The 22,748-nt window shown below is 41.1% G+C and overlaps 1 pseudogene; it reads right to left on the bottom strand.

The window, feature by feature from the left end:
* Positions 1–693: 693 nt before the first annotated feature.
* Positions 694–8,883, bottom strand: LOC137296541 (uncharacterized; annotated as a pseudogene).
* Between the last annotated feature and the right edge of the window lie 13,865 nt (positions 8,884–22,748).

Raw genomic sequence — 22,748 nt, 5'->3', positions numbered from 1 at the left:
CTATCTTGGAATCAATCTCAAGGATATTGTGTACATTCTGTTTTACATCAATGGTTTCAAACTAAGTGTGCGACACCTTAAGAGAATTCTGAGGAGTATGAATCTGAGTCGTCGAAAATTCGGCCCTCTCGTGGATGATGTGAGTTTTATACAGGATCAACTATCAGCCTCAGGACAGCTGTGTGGATACCGTATCATGTACGCTAAATGTCAACAAAGCGGTCTGAAAGCTAGGATGGAAGACGTATTATGCGTTGTCTAGATCCCGTGGGAGTTGCGTCAAGGAGACTTCGACGAATCTCTGGATTTTCCAGAAAAGTAATATGGATCAAGGCCTACAATACCAACAACAATCCAGAGGTAATTGGTGGATATTTTTTAGAGGCCGATAAGACCCACAGAGATTGTCCACGCATTGTAAGGGCTGATCTTGGTACGGAAAATGTGCACGTCCGACAGTATCAACAATATCTTAGACGTGACAATACAGATCCACAAACCAGACGATGCTTCATTGACGGTCCAAGCACGTCAAATCAAAGAATAGAAGTCTGGTGGTCATTCCTAAGAAAGGAATGTACACAGTTTTGGATTGACACGTTCAATGGTCTGGAGCAAAATAGTGACTTCAGGGGAGATTTCTTGGACAAAACTTGATTCAGTTTTGTTTCATGGCTATTGTTCAGGTACACTTTATTGTATCAAGTAGAATTGAATTGTTCCTATGTAGAGTAACGACTTTATACATCTAAATTTCCTTTATTAAGAAAATCATGTTGCTGTTACCTGCAATGGTCAATGTAATATAATGTCGCATGTTTGCTGTTTTAATATGCACCAGATAAATCGGTCTGAAACAACTGTGTAACATTTTTAGGATGATCTGGATTCCGTGGCTGCCGTCTGGGCCAAGCATTGTATTAGGTCCCCTAGAAACAATGTTGCCAGTGGTCATCCAGAGCAAATGTACAGTGCCCCTGCTCTATGGCAAATTGAAGACGAAGACGAAGACGTCTCTACCTGCCTTGAGGAATCTGTGCTTCGCTCAACAATTCCTTGTGACGAAGACGTTTATGAAATATGTACTAAGATCATGGGGAGAGACAACCTACAACCACCAACGAATGCTCAAGAAGCAGCTGATCTGTACAGATAAGTCCGACAAGAAATCTATGAGTTCCTGTCCTAAAATGTTATGTATAATTAAACCGCATGCTCCTACCAGATGTACGTCGTTGCCCCCTTACTTTTCATTTATGCCCGCGGGTTATGTTATATATATTCATATATACCGACCAAATATATACTTTGGATATAATTTGAATATTTGGTCTTTACTGCTGAAATCTACTGGGATGCCATTTCCAGCCAATGCCTCACAATGCACGTGCGCTGCATCAGGAACACACGGTTCATGCCGACGAACAACCTCATTCTTCACAGTGATCCTTCGTAGTCTAGTGGATATAACCTAATAAGAGAAGGGTCGCGGGTTCGAAACCGGGTGTCGGCCCTACATGTTGGAAAGATCGCAGTCAGCGGTGGCAAGACGAAGTCGTGTCAATCTCCAAAAATAAGTAACAATTCAAAGTCCAGGGCTATTCCTCAGAAAATCCCCGGGCAGAGGGACGTTATTAAGATAACTGCCCGTGACAGAGGGACATTATTTAGATAAGTAATACCCGAGGAAGCGAGATTGTAGCAGATTTGAGGAATATTATAAGGAAAAGTGTCACTTACGAGCAACAGAGTGACGTTACTGTCGGTTTATTATGACGTTAGCATACCAACGCCTGACTGTCTTTCTTATCCCATTACTCGCTACGTCCAGAAGATTGTCCATCCAATAGGTGACTGTCTCTTCTTCCATTCTGCTGCTCCCAGGTTCGGAGGATGATGACACGCTGAACACCATTTCAAGCAGAGAAGCGTTCAACTTCATCAAAACAGAAAGGTTCTCTCACTTCTGTGCTGTGATGAATCATTTCTGCATGCACTCCCAAAGTGGCTAGTCCCTTTTGGAATCTAGAAATGAATATAATTTGACTGTGCTATTATGTAGTAGACATGAATCTCATAAAGACCCAGAAATCGAAGACATGAACTTCAGTTAGCTTGAAGTAGTTTGTGTAAGGAAACAAATACACTACGCACTTTAACTCTCACGTTAAATCCACGGATTATCCACTTTATGAAATAAATTGTTCTTGATCATTTTCCCATTTCATGTGTTTGTGTCACTGGAACGCTCTGCTAAAGACAGTTTCATACATTATCACATGAACGATCAATACTAAAATATCAATATTCATGTGTATAATTGTGCATTGCTGTCATGAATAATATCTGGTTTTACTGTGCAAACATTTCAAATATGTTTCGGGTTTAACGAACGCGTACGTTTGCGTATTATATTGTGGCAAATACTACTACTTAATCCTCTATTGCATTATGACACTATTCAGCAACACCAACACTGACGAACCTGTTTGCATCTAACAACCGTAACAGTAAACGTCAACACCTTGGGACTGTCATTTATTGTGTCTGCCTAATAAAATTCACAATACATGCGAGGTGTTCGCGAGAAGGGGAACGTGTACTGATCTAGCCGTAACACCCACAATGGACATATACTGTTGGTAGCCTATTTGGTAGAAATATTATTCTGTCTAGCAAAAAACGTTTGGAAGAAATTAACAAGACCGTGAACGACCAAATGTTGCCCTTTTTTTATTGTAGAAGCTGGGTAGGTGAAAAATGATGAATTATTTTTATGGATATACGACTTCTTTATTCTGTATAGGTGACGTTGCAACATGGATTTTGATGTCGCTGTAAGTGACAAGTGATCTATGTCGTATGTCGACATATATACAAAATAAAGAAGTCGTCTATCCATAAAAATTGTCTTCACGCTAGACCAAATCTTCATTGAAAAGCTTAGCAGCAATACATACTGATCAAGGCACTCTTTGATTCTGCCAAGCACAATAAGATGGATCAGGGCATCACAAAGTTCATCCTTCTTTGCAAAGGAGAGAGTAAGAGAATAGCAAGCAGCAAGCTGGATAAGTTGATCAGCACCACCTACGGCATCCAGGTACGAAGACATGTCCTCTGCATTTCGTATCTGGAAAACACTATAGTTTTAAGTATTCAGAAACAAAGAAATCATGAAAGAGGTAATTAATGACATTTAATTGATGAATAAATGCAAAAATGTTATTTGGGGGATAACATATGGATTCCATGCCCGGTGATTCTGTGGTTGAAGTGGTACACGGTGGAAGTTGTAATGCTGGCAAATTGGTGTCTATTCTTATAGTGTGGGTTCTTATGGTGTGCCGAATGGCACTTAAGCACAAAGTACTTGAATCGTTACTATTACATATAGTGTTATTCCAAATATAGCAGTGTTGAAACAGTATGAAACTGTACATACATGTATTTCTCAAGTGTAATTCTAGTTGATACATTTTGTTTAATAAATGAAACATATACGACACTAAACGGCCACGCAAATGCAGTTAAGGCAATTACACATCTTTAAACGCATCATGTAAACCTAATTAGGGTACTGGGTTTGAATCGACCTTCAGCAGACTTTCTCTCTGTGCGCCATCTTGGATGTCATCAATCTTTGGCTGAATTTGGCTGTCGCCAACAAGTGTACTGAACAGCAGAGGAATGAAAAACCGTGGAAGAGGCCCACTGTGAACTATAGATTATGCTATCATCTTCCCCACTGTCAAGCAGAGACTGCTTTGTAGAGCTAAAATAAGAAAACGTATATCAGTGAAACTATAAACCTTTAAATATAATTTGTTTCGAGACTACTATAGATGTATTCTACCTTTTACCATTTGGGATACATCTTGGCATATGTAAATCAACATATCCAGCCACGATACTGGTATAAATAGATCTAAGAGCTAAAAGATATAATTTTACAAAATATAGAATAGCAATAAAATCCTGTTCAATTCAAGTCGAATAACCTATATCCTATCCATAAACTTGTGTTCAAAGTAAACAAACGGTTATGCAAAAATCAATACACCTCACTGAACGTGTCAGTTCTTACCAGTGTAATATAATTCCAGCATCTTTTTTGTGTCGCCACCCGTGAATGTTGTGAGAGAAGATATTTCTTTCATAAGCAATCTTAAAAGCTTCCTGCATGGACCGCCATCATCTATTGCATATTCTCCAGCAAACTTAACAGACAATCCATTTTCAGGGTTGAAAGATGGCCTGTTGAAAGTTCTGATGCAACCAGACATTACATTATGTCTTGTGACATTTACAATGTTCCGTCGTTCTTCAATGATCACTGACGCGAGTCTGGTCAAAATATCGTGAAGATGTTCTCAATGGCTGTTAAACAAGAAAAACAATTCTGAACTCAGGCCAAATTATTTTAACAGTTTGTGGGAGACCTTTAGTGTTACATTTTCCCTTTTATGGATATGAAAGTATACACTTGATAATACCTATGGTAAATAACCGACCTTTTACTTTATATCTAAGATCAATGTTTGCATAAGCATATGTCAGTGACGGCGGAAATACTGACTGGCGATATCTACATGGGTTTTTATTAAGCTGCAAGTCAGCTCAATCGGGAAAATGGCAAACGTTTTACTTTATTAGCGTGACTGATTTAGGTATAGTAAACCTCAGTTTACTGATGAAACTGATTTGCACTTATGCTTGAATCACATAAATAATTCTCTCACCGCACTACCTCAAGTCTAATATGTGAAGGCTGGGAGAGTGGCTGGTCATTCCGAGTATGCAAAAGGTCACGATGGAACTGCCTTTGTATGTCAAATACTGACAAGTCACTTTCTTCATTTGAATCCACGCCACTGTATGTGACGTGTTGAATACAGTTTCACCACTTTGGTCCTCAACATCTATTTCGGATTCCTCACCTCCTGATGAAACAACATAGTCTAGATCTGGTAGTGAATCATCAGCTGAAATTGACTGCATTGCCCGCAAGGGTGAGAAACAACATAGTCTAGATCTGGTAGTGAATCATCAGCTGAAATTGACTGCATTGCCCGCAAGGGTGAGAAACAACATAGTCTAGATCTGGTAGTGAATCATCAGCTGAAATTGACTGCATTGCCCGCAAGGGTGAGAAACAACAAAGTCTGGATCTGGTAGTGAATCATCAGCTGAAATTGACTGCATTGCCCGCAAGGGTGAGAAACAACATAGTCTAGATCTGGTAGTGAATCATCAGCTGAAATTGACTGCATTGCCCGCAAGGGTGAGAAACAACAAAGTCTAGATCTGGTAGTGAACCATCAGCTGAAATTGACTGCATTGCCCGCAAGGGTGAGAAACAACAAAGTCTAGATCTGGTAGTGAATCATCAGCTGAAATTGACTGCATTGCCCGCAAGGGTGAGAAACAACAAAGTCTAGATCTGGTAGTGAATCATCAGCTGAAATTGACTGCATTGCCCGCAAGGGTGAGAAACAACATAGTCTAGATCTGGTAGTGAATCATCAGCTGAAATTGACTGCATTGCCCGCAAGGGTGAGAAACAACATAGTCTAGATCTGGTAGTGAACCATCAGCTGAAATTGACTGCATTGCCCGCAAGGGTGAGAAACAACAAAGTCTGGATCTGGTAGTGAATCATCAGCTGAAATTGACTGCATTGCCCGCAATGGTGAGAAACAACAAAGTCTAGATCTGGTAGTGAATCATCAGCAAGGGTGAGAAACAACATAGTCTAGATCTGGTAGTGAATCATCAGCAAGGGTGAGAAACAACAAAGTCTAGATCTGGTAGTGAATCATCAGCAAGGGTGAGAAACAACAAAGTCTAGATCTGGTAGTGAATCATCAGCAAGGGTGAGAAACAACAAAGTCTAGATCTGGTAGTGAATCATCAGCAAGGGTGAGAAACAACAAAGTCTAGATCTGGTAGTGAATCATCAGCAAGGGTGCGGAACAACAAAGTCTAGATCTGGTAGTGAATCATCAGCAAGGGTGCGGAACAACAAAGTCTAGATCTGGTAGTGAATCATCAGCAAGGGTGCGGAACAACAAAGTCTAGATCTGGTAGTGAATCATCAGCAAGGGTGCGGAACAACAAAGTCTAGATCTGGTAGTGAATCATCAGCAAGGGTGCGGAACAACAAAGTCTAGATCTGGTAGTGAATCATCAGCAAGGGTGCGGAACAACAAAGTCTAGATCTGGTAGTGAATCATCAGCAAGGGTGCGGAACAACAAAGTCTAGATCTGGTAGTGAATCATCAGCAAGGGTGAGAAACAACAAAGTCTAGATCTGGTAGTGAATCATCAGCAAGGGTGAGAAACAACAAAGTCTAGATCTGGTAGTGAATCATCAGCAAGGGTGAGAAACAACATAGTCTAGATCTGGTAGTGAATCATCAGCAAGGGTGAGAAACAACAAAGTCTAGATCTGGTAGTGAATCATCAGCAAGGGTGAGAAACAACAAAGTCTAGATCTGGTAGTGAATCATCAGCAAGGGTGAGAAACAACAAAGTCTAGATCTGGTAGTGAATCATCAGCAAGGGTGAGAAACAACAAAGTCTAGATCTGGTAGTGAATCATCAGCAAGGGTGAGAAACAACAAAGTCTAGATCTGGTAGTGAATCATCAGCAAGGGTGAGAAACAACATAGTCTAGATCTGGTAGTGAATCATCAGCAAGGGTGAGAAACAACAAAGTCTAGATCTGGTAGTGAATCATCAGCAAGGGTGAGAAACAACAAAGTCTAGATCTGGTAGTGAATCATCAGCAAGGGTGCGGAACAACAAAGTATGAAATATCAAGTACCATAACCGTGTGCAATGTAAAGTTTGTCCAGACAGGTTGACTAAAGTAATAAATATAGTAAAAGTAATAAGTAATATAATAACAGTGGATACTAGATGTTTGCAAAGACTTAGCAATATATTAACTGTATCTTAGCTTTTGTTGGATCACATCACTTTTATTCTTCGGGAGTTGATTTAAATCAAAGTTCTACGGTATATATATGGTTCCATCCATCAAAGTTATACGTACACTGCACGAGTTGAAAACAACAGTCGGCGTGCTAACAGAAGCAGTAGTCGTCCCCAAAGAACTAGAAGGCGTCCTCGTTAAAGCTGAGGGCGTCCCGGTAGAAGAAGTGGGCATCCCGATAGAAGAAGTGGGCATCCCAGTAGAAGCAGTGGGCATGCCAGTAGAGGCAGTGGGCATCCCGGTAGAAGAAGTGGGCATCCCAGTAGAAGCAGTGGGCATGCCAGTAGAAGCAGTGGGCATCCCGGTAGAAGAAGTGGGCATCCCAGTAGAAGCAGTGGGCGTCCCGGTAGAACAAGTAGTCGCCCGGTAGAAGCAGTAGCCATCCCAGTAGAAGCAGTAGTCGTCCCGGTAGAAGCAGTGGGCATCCCAGTAGAAGCAGTGGGCATCCCGGTAGAAGCAGTGGGCATCCCGGTAGAAGTAGTCGTCCCGGTAGAAGCAGTAGCCATTCCAGTAGAAGCAGTATTAGTCCCGGTAGAAGCATTGGGCATCCCGGTAGAAGCAGTGGGCGTCCCGGTAGAAGCAGTGGGCATCCTAGTAGAAGCAGTGGGCATCCCAGTAGAAGCAGTGGGCATACCGGTAGAAGAAGTGGGCATTCCGGTAGAAGCAGTGGGCATCCCGGTAGAAGCAGTGGCCGTCCCGGTAGAAGAAGTGGGCATTCCGGTAGAAGAAGTGGGCATCCCAGTAGAAGCAGTGGGCATCCCGGTAGAAGAAGTGGGCATCCCGGTAGAAGCAGAGGGCGTTCCGGTAGAAGCAGTCGGCGTCCCGGTAGAAGAAGTAGGCGTCCCGGTAGAAACGATTGGAGTGCCTTCATCAATCTTCGTTGTCCAGGTTATTCAGAAAAAACAAGAATAATGTCTAGAATCTCCAAAAGAACAAATCCAAGGCATTTCATACAACTGCATACATTAAGATAAATCAAATTTCTAATTTTCTAATTTGCGTACGTTTAAGTAAGAAGCTCCTACTCTCATATTTTGCATCAAATAATACTGAGTCCTTCCTTTACACAGTAAAAGCATGTTAAGACGTAACGTCACATCTGCAATATTTACACTGTAAAAGATGTGCGTATATACGTCTGCATGTATATGTAAGAAATATCCATCTCCTGTATGCCAGAAAATTAAGGCTGTTCAAAATCGAAAACGCGCGACGAAAGTCGATGCCATTCGTCAGCAGAAATGATTATTTCAATATTCATGCATATATATATATGGGTGGGTGTGGGTGTGGGTGTGGGTGTGGGTGTGGGTGGGTGTGTGGGTGGGTGGGTGATAGGTCTTATTACTTCGAACTTTAACTAAAGATAAATGTGCACATTATTACATACAAGTCATGGCATATCCCATTTGTTTAAGAAGTTTGTTTGTTTCGATATATTTTACACTTGGTTTAAAACAAAACCCAAAGAGAACAGGAACTCATTTGGTTGCCTGATGATGTCAAACGATTTTGTATGTAGGATAACATTACCATGATTACTGCAATATATAATAGTACTATTCAAGATCTGCCCCTTCAAAACGCTGAACTTTGTAATTAGGTCTTTGTGGAAAATAGTCAAGAATCTTAAATATGGTACAAAATCGCCTATCTAAAAGCAAAGCTTACTTCTTCATCGCTTAATGTTATATACACTTGTGCCGAGACAATCGTTTAGCGGGAATATGCAGATTGAGTAATGAATGTGATTTTTACATGCAAACCTAAAGAATACAGTTTACGCGAAAACCCTATCTTCTTTCTACCTTGTCAGCAGCAAGTAGCTGAACGTTTTCTTTGGGAACACCCCTGTCTCTGAGAAAACGCTCGAGGTCCTCCATCTAAAAATCCAAAATACGTAACCTGAATGTCCATTGGCCAAATTATGGTGGCCACGACTTACTATCTCGTGGCCTTGATTTAATTATCTCGTGGCTTAGTATTGATTTTTATTTTCGTATCCCATGTCCCCTCTACGGTTCCGTATAAAACACCTGGCGTTCGCAGATTTCCCAATAACGAAGAGTGGCAACGTGAAACTACCTAATTACCTAATTTTTTTCCACCTATACACTTGACCCCTTCAAAAGCAATGTTTTGTCAATGTTTTGGCTGCTGAGTTTGAAAACTACCTTCAGTTAGTATATATGCTCTCATTGTAAATGCCAAGACTGGTGCTTGTGACCCATTACCTTAGACTTGTGACTTACTTGCATTCTACAAGATATCTGTATTGTGATTCAGTGTAACTCATTGTTTGCCCAATATTGAATATCTTAGACTTATACCTTTTGTCACGGCAATTTAATAACCGTAACAGTAAAGACACGAAGTTAGGTATATACGGTGAATGTTAAACTTTAACGTCACCACGGCAATATTTCAGCCATATAGTGGCGAAAACATATAAGATAAATATTTGTCAGGAAGGACAGAATGACTTCAGCAGCGGATCATAGACCTGACGTTTCATATCTGATCATTTCCTATTATGAAACTAGGACTCGATATGATATATATATTAACATTTCAAGGAGGGCTATAGACCAACCCCAACTAAAGCTAGGCCACGTTACTGGGATTCCTGGGGACTTACAGACGGGTATTTATAATTATGATTGATTTATTGTAAAATTGAAAACCTGTTTCAGGCACCATACGGCTTAAATACTGCCGATGTGACTTAAAATTTCAGTTCACTACCTTATCAGAAAACATATCTTTATGAAAATGCCAGTTCATGAATGATAAGGAGTGACTTAACCGCAAAAGTAATTAAACATTACCATACCAAAAATTTTGGTAAAATCCCCCCCAAATAAATAAATAAATAAAAAAATAAATAAATAAAAAATAAATAAGTAAAATAGAAAAAATAAATAAATAAAAATAAACCATAAAAAAACCAAAAAAAACATGTCAAAGCGCACAGTTACTAAAGTAATGATGGGACGAGGTTTTTGTGCATATTTGAATTTCATAAAAATGACAATGTACGTACATCTCGAGGAGCCACCGAACACGCACCGAACCATTCACCAAGGGAACAGAGGGACCAAGCTTTAGGATGACTGAATATTGGTCAGACTGCAAGACATTTTGCAAATCATTTTACCGCCCACAGCAACCAGTCCAAGCCACTGGAGCACAGCCGACCGCCCTCGCAGAGGAACACTGACTGTCACAACGTTTAGGCAAAATCGGCAGATTGTCCGTCATCACCTGCAATATCGTTTCACTAGGGCTTCTGAAACTGCTCGGACAACAACTGGCAATCACCTGAGACCAATCAGCGCCGACACAGTGCTGAGGCGTTTGAGGCAGAGAAACATCAGATGTCGCAGGCCTTACTGGGGTCCGATCCTCACTGTTCGACATCCTCGTGCTCGTCTCTATTGGGTACACATCATCGGAACTGGCGGCACTGGGAGTGGCGAACTGCCCCTCGACGGCTCATGGCTGAGTGAGGGTGTGGCAAAGAAGAGAAGAGACTCGTGTGGAGGTTCCATCATAATGGCGTGGGGCCCTACATTTTGGTCGTCATGGAAACCACGTCTTCCAGAAGGACAACGCGCGTGTCCGTACTGCCAGAACAACCAGAGACTTTCTCCGTCAACAAGGCATACAAACTCTGCAATGGCCTTCCCTCGGTCCAGAGTTACACCTGACAGAACGCTTGTGGGAGGAGATTCAGAGGAAGCTCAGTGATGTGTGACCAAGGAGGACAACTGCAACTGAACTCTCTCTCTAGTCTCACTCGTATCACCGAGTCTGGGCGCAAGTTCCTATGGCCTTCATCGACCGTCTCATCCACTCCATGAACAGACGATGCAACGTTGTTGTCAACGCTGAAGGAGCCCATACACGTTGACTATCGGACCGCATAGTCGCACCATCTGTGGTCATTTTGACTTGTAATTGTCTAAAATTCGCGCTTAAGTATTGATAATCAACCGTGTCAAGTTTTAAATCTTTCAGACAATTATTAATTTAAACTATGTTATTTACATGCGTATGAAGGGTGTGACGTTTTGTTTCTTTGCGGTTCAGTGTACCTTGTAAATCAATAATGTGTCAACAGGTATATTGAAGATTGAGCGTGTTAAATATACAATGTTGATCATTCAAACATGGTTTGTTGCTATTTCACAATCTTTCTCTTGTAACGGCCTTGCGAAGATTTGTCTGTTAGTGTGGAAGGTGGCCATCGGGATCGAGTTGTGAAACTAGAACGAAGACTTGGTGGATGTATTTCATCCTTGCTATTGCTGTAAATTCCCAGATTGCCGTCACGGAGTTGGAAAATATTGCGGTGTAAAACAAGAAATTAGACAAAGGAACTCAAGTATTGGATCAAATATTTTCACATATGATTTATCACGCTGAAGTAACAAACAAAAAGCCATCTCAACCGTTATGTAGTTACAACACCTGCGTTTCCTGTCAAGTGGTGGTCTTGAGTGTCAGTGAGCGAGTTGGATTTGAACAATATTTCACGTCCTGTCAGAATAATGAGGAAGGAAACCCGGAAGTGGAACAGTCCTTCATAGGTTCTGGTGTAGGTAAGGGAAGTTACTCTTCAGATCACCTTAATCCAGGGTATGAAACTCCCAAAAACTCCATCCGGAACACAGGGCTGGTTAGATGTAAAACTTGCCAGTTCTGATCAAAAGTTACCTGCCCGCAAATAATTTAGGTTTTACAAGCGGTGAAGTTTATCATCCAGTTGGAATTCGTCATATACGTTTACGAGTGAATTAATCTTATACCCCGAAATATGATGAATATCTTCATGCACATGTACAAATTTTAACCCGGCAGGTGAATTTGAGAATCTGACAGTCCGTGTTGAAAATAACCTGCTCCGGGCGGTCGGACAAGCAGGTATTTCGAACGTTGCTGGAGTCACATGAACACGCTCGTCACACTTAAGACCCGTGAAGGTCCGCAGTAGAATAGGCCTTCAGCAAACCATGCTTGCCATAAAAGGCGACTCTAACGGGGTCGGGTGTTAGGGCTTGCTGACTTGGTTGACACATGTCATCGGTTCCCAGTTGGGCAGATCGATGCTCATTGTGTTGATCACTGGATTGTGTGGTCCAGACTCGATTATTTACAGACCGCTGCCATATAACTGGAAAATTGCTGTGTGTGGCGTAAAACTAAACTCACTTGCTCACTCGTCACACTTAGTTTGCCCCTTCAGTCATCTACTGAAACAGAAACATGTACAAATGTTTGGCGTCTACTTGATCTTCGAACATGCATTAAGAAGATGAAAATAACAATATCAGTTACACACACTGGTCTTCAGCAGCCCTAGTATGTAACCTGCGACTAACGGGATCGGGTGGTCATACTCGCTAACTTGGTTCACACACGTCAAAGAATCGCAGATCGATGCCCATGTTGTTGATCAATGAATTTCTAGTCCGGACTCTGTTATGTACCGACTGCCGTGATATGACCATTAGACATTATTTTAACTGACTATGGGCCATGAATTGTTGCTGGGAACATACGCCCACATGCCACAAAGTAGCATCAATTAATGAACACGAGGACATAATTCAGGGAAGGATCAGTGAGTGAACATCCGGTAGGTGAATAGCTATTGAATGGGATTCACACATTATGCCTTAACCACGAGGGTATTCCACCGCCCTTGATTATTCGTAGAGTTAGCAATCTCACTATTAAAATATAAATATTGTAGATATAACAGATCACACATACGCACGCACACGCACACGCACACGCACACGCACACGCACACGCACACGCACACACGTCTCAGTAACCTAGCACCATACAACCGCCCCAAGTCTAGACTAGTACAGAGCAGTCACACAAGAATGAGTGAGTTAGTGAGTCATCGGGCGAGTTTGTGAGTGCGCTAGTGAGTGGGTGTAGTCAAAGGCAGACTTACTGGCAAACAAGGATAAGTTGGGCAGGCACAGAGAACACGTTCCTGAGAAGTGCGATGAGGGAGAACAGATTCAGGTTAGTGCACGTATAGTGTACGACGATGAAACTCCGCCACGCGCGAATAACAGAGCAAACACTTACCCACTTGGCCAACCTTCAATACCCAAGGCAAACTGCAATTGCACCGCAAAAGGGAAGGATTTTACGGGTGTTGTGAAAGATTATATCAATTATTCCTTCAAAATTGTTCTTCTACTTGAACGTATTCTGCGCCTTCAGTATCCGATCACTGGCAGATCCTTGATCAGGCTTATCAATATGAACCATGCAACAACTTGTAGTGTGTTTATCTGTCATTGCCTGTTCTCCAACCTACACCATTCACTTTGACTGACGATGAGGCAAAGTGGAGTGTTCAGCACAGAAGCGCATGTAAAATATTACTTTACTGAAAAATACTCACTATTGCATAAAAATTACTGTCGGTTCAGACGTCTATGCGTTTAGGACTATCATCATGAAACATTAGTTTTGTCTAAATCAGTCAAAGGACTAATTGCCTGAACTCAGACGAAAGAAAACTCCTTGACCCAATATTGTGGTTTTGAAGAAAGTTGTTCCCTACCTGCATGCATCGTCTGAGCAGGACTTGCGTGAGTTTGTCCTTACAAACCTTTAAGCAGTATTCCAACAATGTAACGGGAAGGTAAATCAGAAATAAGCTGTATACACTGCACCCATTTGTGAATCGAACCCAGGTCTTCAGCGTGTAGAGCAAACGCTTTACCACGAGGCTGACCTCCGCCCTGTGAGGAAAATCAGCTTTGGTCAAAGACTAAGGAAGGTGTAAATGTACGAAAACTGTTATCTCAAATGTATAAAATGATGCAAAATGTTACGTCATTTTAGCCACACCAACCAAACTGAAAACCGGGTTCCGATACAACAGTCGTGGACCTGCCCTACCAGCTATTTACACTTATCAGCGTTCAACATGAGGGGGCAGTAATGAAGAGCAACCTCCTGATGTCTGTGTGGGAATGCTATAAGCTTTTACTCCATAGCAGCCCATTGCTGCTCGAAAAGGCGACTAAAGAGGGCAAACTGTTTTTGTGGTTTGCGCAGCTGTGTTGATAGAATGGCTTCTAGTGGTTGGGGGCAGTCCTTTGCCCAGTAGACCATTTCCACCCTTTACGTCTCCACAGGAGGTAGAATGGACCCGGATTTCTTAATCGGTTGTTCACGTCAAACCCTGTGCACGGTGAATATGTTTGCACACTTTTGACTTTTCAGAAATGTATTGGCTAGTTTGGAAAAGCACAAGTTATTACATTTTTCCAGTTTGTCCAGAGTCCTGTGTCCGAAGGCGGTGGCTCAAATGGTCCCTTTCCACCTATGCTTGTTGAAATTCCGTAAATGATGCTCATGTTGTTCATCACTGGATCTGGTCCTACTCGATTGTTTACATACCGCCGCCGTATTGCGTGAGCGCAGCGTGAAACAACATACAAACTAAACCATTTCCACCTGCTTTCATCTCAACTGGTAAAGTCACAAGTGTATCTAAACAAATGAAAAGGCTTTTAACTTTGACTTGGATCATTCCGAATTATCGGCTATTGACGGTTTGTATTGGGAGGAGGACAAGACATCTATTAAACACAGAACATCATCCCAATGAATCCAGTATTGCCTTCTTAATCAGCTTCGTTGGGATATGAGCAATGAAAAGTATTCTCTTAGTCTAGGAATAAGAATTCAGCGTCTATTTCTCCTAATATGGACTTGTCCGAGTCCTTTCGTTTCCTTTCGGTGAGACCCCAGGAGGATATTACATTAACACAACGTAAGAAATGTAAAATCACTTAAAGAACATGTAAAAATCTTTACAGATTGATCCAAGGATGGTGGTTCAGTTGCTGGTGCCAATGTCATTGGATTCAGAACAATTTTGTCAAGATTATCAGACACCAGCTCCATTTTACAGCCGAACATAACTCTTCATCTGCTCTCGAATATGTCAATGAACAGTCTAAATATAAATAAATAATTTTATACATTTTTCAGATTTTCTTTCTTCCCTCAGGCCAAAAACATGTGTCAAATAAACATCTGCCTTTAATTGAAATCCTCGAATTACATGATAACGCTGCTACTGGCCCGTGCGACATCGTCATTTGTTGGTTACCCAGTCATGTTGGAATTACTGGCATCGTTCTGACTCATGCTGCTGCAAACCTCGGTCTCAACAAATCTGTGACACCATAGCATACGCTGATTACAAGCCTGTTTGTAGATATTACATCAGAGGTCTAATGCAACAGAAGCGGGTCCGTGTCAAATATCTAGATATATTGTACTGTGAAGCGTTTCATGTCGGGGGTCATCTCAAAATTTTCATATTTAAAAAAATCTTTAATCATCGCAATGACACGAGCGTCTGTGATCCGTGTAGGTGTCAGTGAGTTACAGGAAATTATACCAGCTTCAGGTTCTAACAACAGTCTAGATTGGAACAGGATATCACGCAACGATGTTTTATTGGTTCTGCAATGAATATTTATTGAAAGGTGAACATGCTCCTTTTGCATCCCTTTAGATGAAAGAATCACTGAGACGTATGGACTGCTTAACTGTTTACATTTCCATCTTAACGTAGATGTTCATGTTTGTTTATGTTGTGGTCGTTTTAGCGTGGTATCTTTTTCCAGCCTGGAATGCCCCAAGGTTTAAAAAAGTAGAATCAATAAAATAGTAATTTCCTCTTATTTGTTGATTTGTAAAATAGAAATAGAATTGCCGAACAATTTTGATTAGGGTGTTTTGTAAAGAGATATGTGGTATTTTATACATGGTAGATTCCGTTAGCGACTGAGGTTGTCTGTGGTTGTATCCTCTGAGGGGGTGAACGTATTATTAAAATGTTCTCCCCGTGAGAAGGTATTTAAGGCCACACCGCTCAAAGTATGCTTATTGTTAGAATGATTTTAATTCGGAAAAAAGTCTTCACTTATATGTAATTCATGGCTACATTCGTGATAATCTAGCTAGGTTCCATAGAGGCGGCTACAGCACTGTAAACCCCTTGGTCTCTTGAGTGGTGATTTACTTTTACTGGTTGCGATCTACAGCCCGTGTTTTAATAGTAAATCGCTTTATAGAGAAATAGAAATTTACAGGTAGGCTACATAACTAAATTTATATCTGTTTATGTGGCTTTAGATGCCAGGTTGAAATTATGTATCTGTGTATATGTGTATATCTCTTTTACTGTCCTTTGTTGACAACATGTATATTGTCACTGTATTCAATATTAATGAATGAATTGTTTTAGTCACGATGCGGCTGGCATCTGAACTCACACTCTCACATGACGGTATGGCATGTTTCCTAGTTTTAAAATATAAACACGTTCTAAATGGATAATCTCAGTTTTCGTATTATTACTTCTGACAGTCTGCCATAATTCGATATTTTTGTTTTCTACAGATATTTTGTCACGTCATAATCATTGATGTATTTCCATCAGGTTTGTACAATAGCAATGTTTGGACAGTGCCATCAATATCCCGTCATGTACATAAACACAAACCTGCGGGTCGAACTCGTTGTTTATAGTTGAACAAACATGAAGTGTCTGTCACGCAGTGTGAAATGAACATGCTGTAACCAGCTGTTTATGTTGCTAACGGGAGAAGCGTGGTACTTAAAAGAGCTCGTCACACCTGGTGATGACAATCTTTCTATTTTTATCACGTACATCCGGGTCACGTTTACATCAACATGGAAAACTGCACAACTAATGTCGTATTTAGATATTTTAACAACACAACTGATCGTCTCGTTTTCCTTATATGTTGTTTCTGTGTGAATATAATGTAAAAACATACTTCCAATCTGTCATCACTACACCCGGGACATACACAGGTACACACCCAATGTTGTCTTTAGATATGTTTACAGGACAACTGATCTCTCTGTTCAAATTGATTAAACATTTCTGTGTCAATATATATGCAATAAAATCACATCCTTTTATGTATAACTGTGTCGAACTGTAACTGGTCGAACCTATTTTAAAAAATTATACTTGAAGCTTACGTACAGTGCGCAAACAGTAAACAACGTTTGTATCGGACACTTTTAAGACACGCATATAACAAACAGTGTTGGGTCCCAGTCACTTGCGGCTTTAGTTATTGTTTTGTTAGTATGTGCTTATTAACCAATCCATGTTGCGGTCGTTATAATAATATTGTTTTGCATTTCCTTCAAACATTTCACTTCTCTCATTGTCTCGAACTCCTCAGAACTCGAGGTGGTTTCAACTAATTGTGGACCCGTGAAGGTCCAGGGTAGAATAGACCTTCAGCAACCTATGCTTGATATGAAAGGCAACTCTGCTTGTCGTAAGAGGCGACTAACGGGATCGAGTGGTCAGGCTCGCTGACTTGGTTGATACATGTCATCGGTTCCCGATCGATGCTCATGCTGTTGATCTCTGGAGTGTCTGGTCCAGGCTCGATTATTTACAGACCGCCGCCATATAACTGGGATATTGCTGAGTGCGTCGTAAAACTAAACTCACTCATTCACTCACTCAACTAATTTTGACGTCAACCCTTTTCATTTCATATTTTTCTAATTTGTATAATCATTGATTATGTGATAGTTTTTATGTGTCATATCTCGCATCATAAATGTTCATTGGCAACAGTATTTTAGCGGCACGCCTTTTTGATAACACTCCAGAGATGCTTTCCTTTATCTTGGTGACCTCCAGCTATCGAGAAACTTCTAAGTAAATGACGATACAGCCACGCGTTGCTCGAAGTTCCTGACACCGTGTCAGTATATATAAAGACTAGTTCTGCTGACACGCACCGTGACTTACACTCGGAATTATATACTGGACTTGTGCCCCTCTGCCTATCAACGTCTGTCTGTCAACAGCATCACCTACATTCAAGCCTGACACTTCGTGTCTGACTGCTGTCTAATTGGAAACAAGCTTCGTTTAGTATATCAGGTCTCCCTGTAATACCAAGATTCTTATGAGTTCATACTTGATATTGTGACCCATTACCTTAGACTTGACACTCAACTGCATTGTACTAGAAATCTGTAAAATGCAGAAATTGTAACTTGCTCATTGTTTGCTCAATATATCGTTTGAATATTTTACACTTGTCTGTGATATGTTTTGCTCAATCTTAGAATGAGTGAGTGATATTTAGCAATATTCCAACTTCACTGTACACATGTGGGGAATCGAACCCTGCAGAATCCCGGTTTCGGCGTCACGAGCGAGCACCTTAATCTTAAAGCATTGCTCGCACTTGTTAACGTAGGAATAAGCGTCTCTGAGTGACATTGTTTTACGCCACATTCATCAATATTCCAAGTATGTTAGAACAAAAACCTAAGTTGTTGTTGCCAGTTACAGATAAATACAGCTATGTAGAAACTAGTCAGAATTGTAGTCAGAAAATGAAACATGGCTCGATCAGAGGTAAGTTTGATTACAACAAGAGTACACAAGAGTAGATACAGGTTCAAGCAGACATACCACGGTCGGACATCACCGTCTTCATATTTTGAAGTGATGCAGATATCGATTCTTCCCTTTGGCAGATCTTTGTTACGTTTTGGCATCTTCGCTGGCGGGATTCACAATATTACTGCCAGTTTCGTAATATTATTCTGCGTGGTGTATTTGCCAATATAGGAAGAAGACGCTATTTCAAAACTGACGTGATAATGGTTTCACGTATTATTTCGGAAATGGTATAGCAGTATACATTAGTATTTATACATTAGTTAATGGAAAAATGTTATTTCCGAAATAACTTTCAGCCTGTCAACTTGAAACAAGAAACGCATTTACTGTTTCGGGTATTTTAGAATGATCGTGGGTGTGAAATTACAATAGATGAGACATTAATAAATAGTCAGTAATAACAACTGGGCGAATATAGTTTTGCACCGCATGCTGTGGTATTCTAGAAATAGTTTGATTTCGTAACGCCGCACTCAGGAACATTCAGCTTTATGGCGGTGGTCTGTAAAAAATCGAGTGTGGACTAGACAGACCAGTGATCAACAGCACGAGCATCGATTTACGCAATTGGGATGCGATGGTATTTGTCAACCAAGTCAGCGAGCCTGACAAACCCAATATCGTTAACCTCTTCATGCGACAAGCATAGGAAGACCAATTGTAACCCGGATGTTCTCGGGTTATTATAGAAATGTCATGTCACAATGGGCTGGAACAAATGGACGATGTTGTAAATCGAACCTGAACGCCTCAGGTGCATACCTACGAACACTGGAACCTGTTGGCTGAACCACCGGCACTTTTTAAGGAACGCAGATTGGTTGAAATCGTATCAAGTGCTTGACAGGAGCTTCTAATACATAATTCAGAACAGTAAAAGTAATTTAGGTATGTTAGAGAGTACTGGGCTGACCCTAAACTACAAACACTCAAAGCGCGTGGCATTATTCTTACCAACGCCTCGATTGAATTTTCAACTCCATGAGGAATACTCTCAGGCTGCTTGTCATGTGCTTCAATAGTGTAATTCCATTTACCTATTTGATGCCGGCTGAATAATGTAATTTTCGAACAAGCGTTCAAACGGTGCTGTCAAACGTGTCGAGCGTGAGCGTATATTTGTAATGTGTAGGGTCAAACAGAAGAAGGTTTAGATGTGTGTGCGTGTGTGTGTGTGTGTCTGTGTGTGTGTGTCTGTGTGTTACCTGATATCCATAATACTAGGAAATACACCTATATGTATAATATTGAATGAAAATATTGATCCTTTTATAAATTTAGCCAGAGCATCTTGCACAACAGCCGGGTTAGAATCGGCCTTCAACAACCCGTGTTTATATTAATAGGCAATTAACGGGATGGAATGGTCAGGCTCGCTGACCCGGTTGTCACGTGAACATGGCTAAATATTCCCTTTGCGTAGATAGACGCTCGTGATGTTGATCACTGGATTGTCTGGTTCTGTCGCGATCATTTACAGACTGATTGACTGATGCTGATTGCGTCGTTAAACAACAAATGAACAAACCTTCTTTTAAGAGCAACACATGATTACCACAGAGTGGGCCTCTTCAAAAAAAAATCCCATTCATTCTTAGCATCCTCGTCTCATCATGTCGATTTCTAATTCCCTTTTATTAACGCATATGTCTTTTATACAAGATTGTCAGTTATTTATTTTCACCTTGCCGGTTACCAATATGAAATCCAATAAAGAACTGTATATTGATTTCACATAAGTCTTCCAATGGTTGAAGACCCAGAGCAAATGGGTTCCATCGCAGTGGTTCCTCACTGCCATCGGTTCCGCCAAAAAACCCACGTCCTCTCCTGTCTTATGTCATGGAGTTACTTTAATCCCCAGATGACGGATGTCTGGCAGTGACGGTTTATTCCTGCAGTGGTGGATTTGCCTCGGCAACAGCTCCAAGCACCTGATGCCCAGGCTTAAGGGTGACACCCTGATGGGTAATGTTTTACCACTGTGATCCCTAGTGCAACTATCGCTTCATCAACATCGATGGCAGAACAATCTCGCGCTGGGTTAATGCAAGACTTCCTTTCACGTGGTAAAACTCTCAACGATGACCTCGATTTACATGTCTCATACGGCAAAAAGTGAAATCAGTGAAAGTTTTGCGTCTAAAGAAGTCAGTTCCTGTCATCAAGAGCTTAATGCAGTGGATTTAAGCGTTATGCTGATCATAAAGACACCGAACACTCTCTACAGGATAGCAAATGTCAGTTCCAGTAAAAGCTGATTAGTGATATGAATCCAGATGAAACTAAAAATTACCGAGCCTCGCTTGACAAATCAAACCTTTTGGACAATTCATGATGGGGTTTCGTGGCATTGCCTCCCCAATTATTCAATAAACTACCATTTATGCTTGGGTCCTTTGAAGTAGAGATTCCATTCATCTCTTATGCAATGTCGTCACGCAATTCTGCTTGCAGGTCGTCTTGTGGCCCAGAGCCTCGTGTTTGATGTGTAGAAATACAACAATGTGTTTAATCCGGTGTACACTCCTGTACGTTGCTGTGAATATCCCACGATGACGCTTCGTCGTCAATATTCACTGTTAGTTGAGACTGTTGGACGCCGAAATGACCAAGTCAGACCATCCTAAGAAGTGTCTCAAGTCTTGTTGAAGGTGAATTTATTGGTCGGACTATTGATCTGAGTAGTGGAGATTATCATAACACAAACTGCCGTGAAGGATGCAGCTATACCTTAGGTGGCTGTTTGATAATTGTGTTGAGGTCTTTCCTACTTTACCACAATGCAGATCACCATTTTATGTGGCTTTTGGTAATAATTATTTTGTCGAGGTCTCTTGTACTTTACCACAATGCAAAGGTGACTTTTCAATAATTGTGTCGAGGTCTCTCCTAATTTGTTATAATGCAGATCACCGTTAGTTGACGTTTTGATAATTGTGTTGAGGTCTGTTCTACTTTACCTCAGTGCAGATCAGTTAGGTGGCTGTTTAGTAATTGTTTTGAGGTCTCACCTACTTTACTACAGTGCAGATCACCGTTATGCTGTCGTGCATCGCCACAATGCATATCCCCTACCTGTAGCTGTGCAAGATTGAGCTCATAGGGATTTATCACAATGCAGATCACTGTTGGGGTCACTCTCGTGCTTTGTCAGAATACAGATCAGTGTCAGGTATAAAGCACAGGACAGGTATTCTTGCAATCTCTGGATTCAGTTCAATCAGACTGTACCATTATGCAGATCCCAGTCGAGTTATTGAAAGATTACTGGACTTAACCCTTTCTCATTTAACGAAAGTGCAGTTCGTCATGTGGATGAACTTTCAATGCGTTCAGCTCTTGCATGCTTTAACACAATACCCACGAGGTAGCTGTACGATCTCTCTCATAGTTTATCTCTCATGCATCACTCTCATACTTTACCACACTGTGTATGACCGTCAGGATGCCCTATGGTTGTCTGACCGCCTCCGTGGGGTAGTGGTCAGAGTGTCGCAGGTTCTATCCCCGGCTGCGTCGTAACAAAAGTATAAGATCTCTGGACTAGTACAAGTACAAGGAACACAAGTTATCATGTGAGCAAAATATACGATGTTAAAACCCTCACCTATTGTTATTTAGATGACCGTACCTTACATGTACACACTCACACTGCAGATGCTCACACTGGATATTTGAAACCGATACTGATAAAGATTAAATAGCTCTTGAGACAGTAAGGGTTCTGAGACAGTAAGGGTACAGCTTAACCAGACGCAAACACTCATTCACTCACTCGCTCGCTGTTTCCTAGGATAAAAGTTGTACACGGCTTCATGCATGTCACTCATAGAGCACACTTGAACATCAGTAGCTGACTAGGGGAAGTCAACGACTGATGCCGTATCCAGACCGGATCCAGCATCGTTCAACAGCTCCCTTGGTACTTGTGCAAGATATTGATTCTGCTTGGATTCATGTTAACAGTGCTTTTCCAGACTCACACATCTCACATTGCAAGCCAGTAGTGTCTCGAGAATGTTTGGAGGTATCCTCTCTATTAACTCTTTACCCTACGGAACTACCTACGCCATTTATGTAAACAAACAGTCAGTGAAAGTTTTCTCTTAAGACCCATTAAGTCGACTGATTGATTGTTTTACGCCATTTCTTTTGTTTGAGACAGACAATCCAGTGGTTAACAGCATAAGCATCATCTACGTATTTTGATCAATT

This window comes from Haliotis asinina, chromosome 9, assembly GCF_037392515.1.
Source record: "Haliotis asinina isolate JCU_RB_2024 chromosome 9, JCU_Hal_asi_v2, whole genome shotgun sequence".
Lineage (NCBI taxonomy): Eukaryota > Metazoa > Mollusca > Gastropoda > Lepetellida > Haliotidae > Haliotis > Haliotis asinina.
The sequence above is the reverse complement of the archived record's forward strand: the minus strand, read 5'-3'. Positions and strand labels throughout refer to the sequence as shown.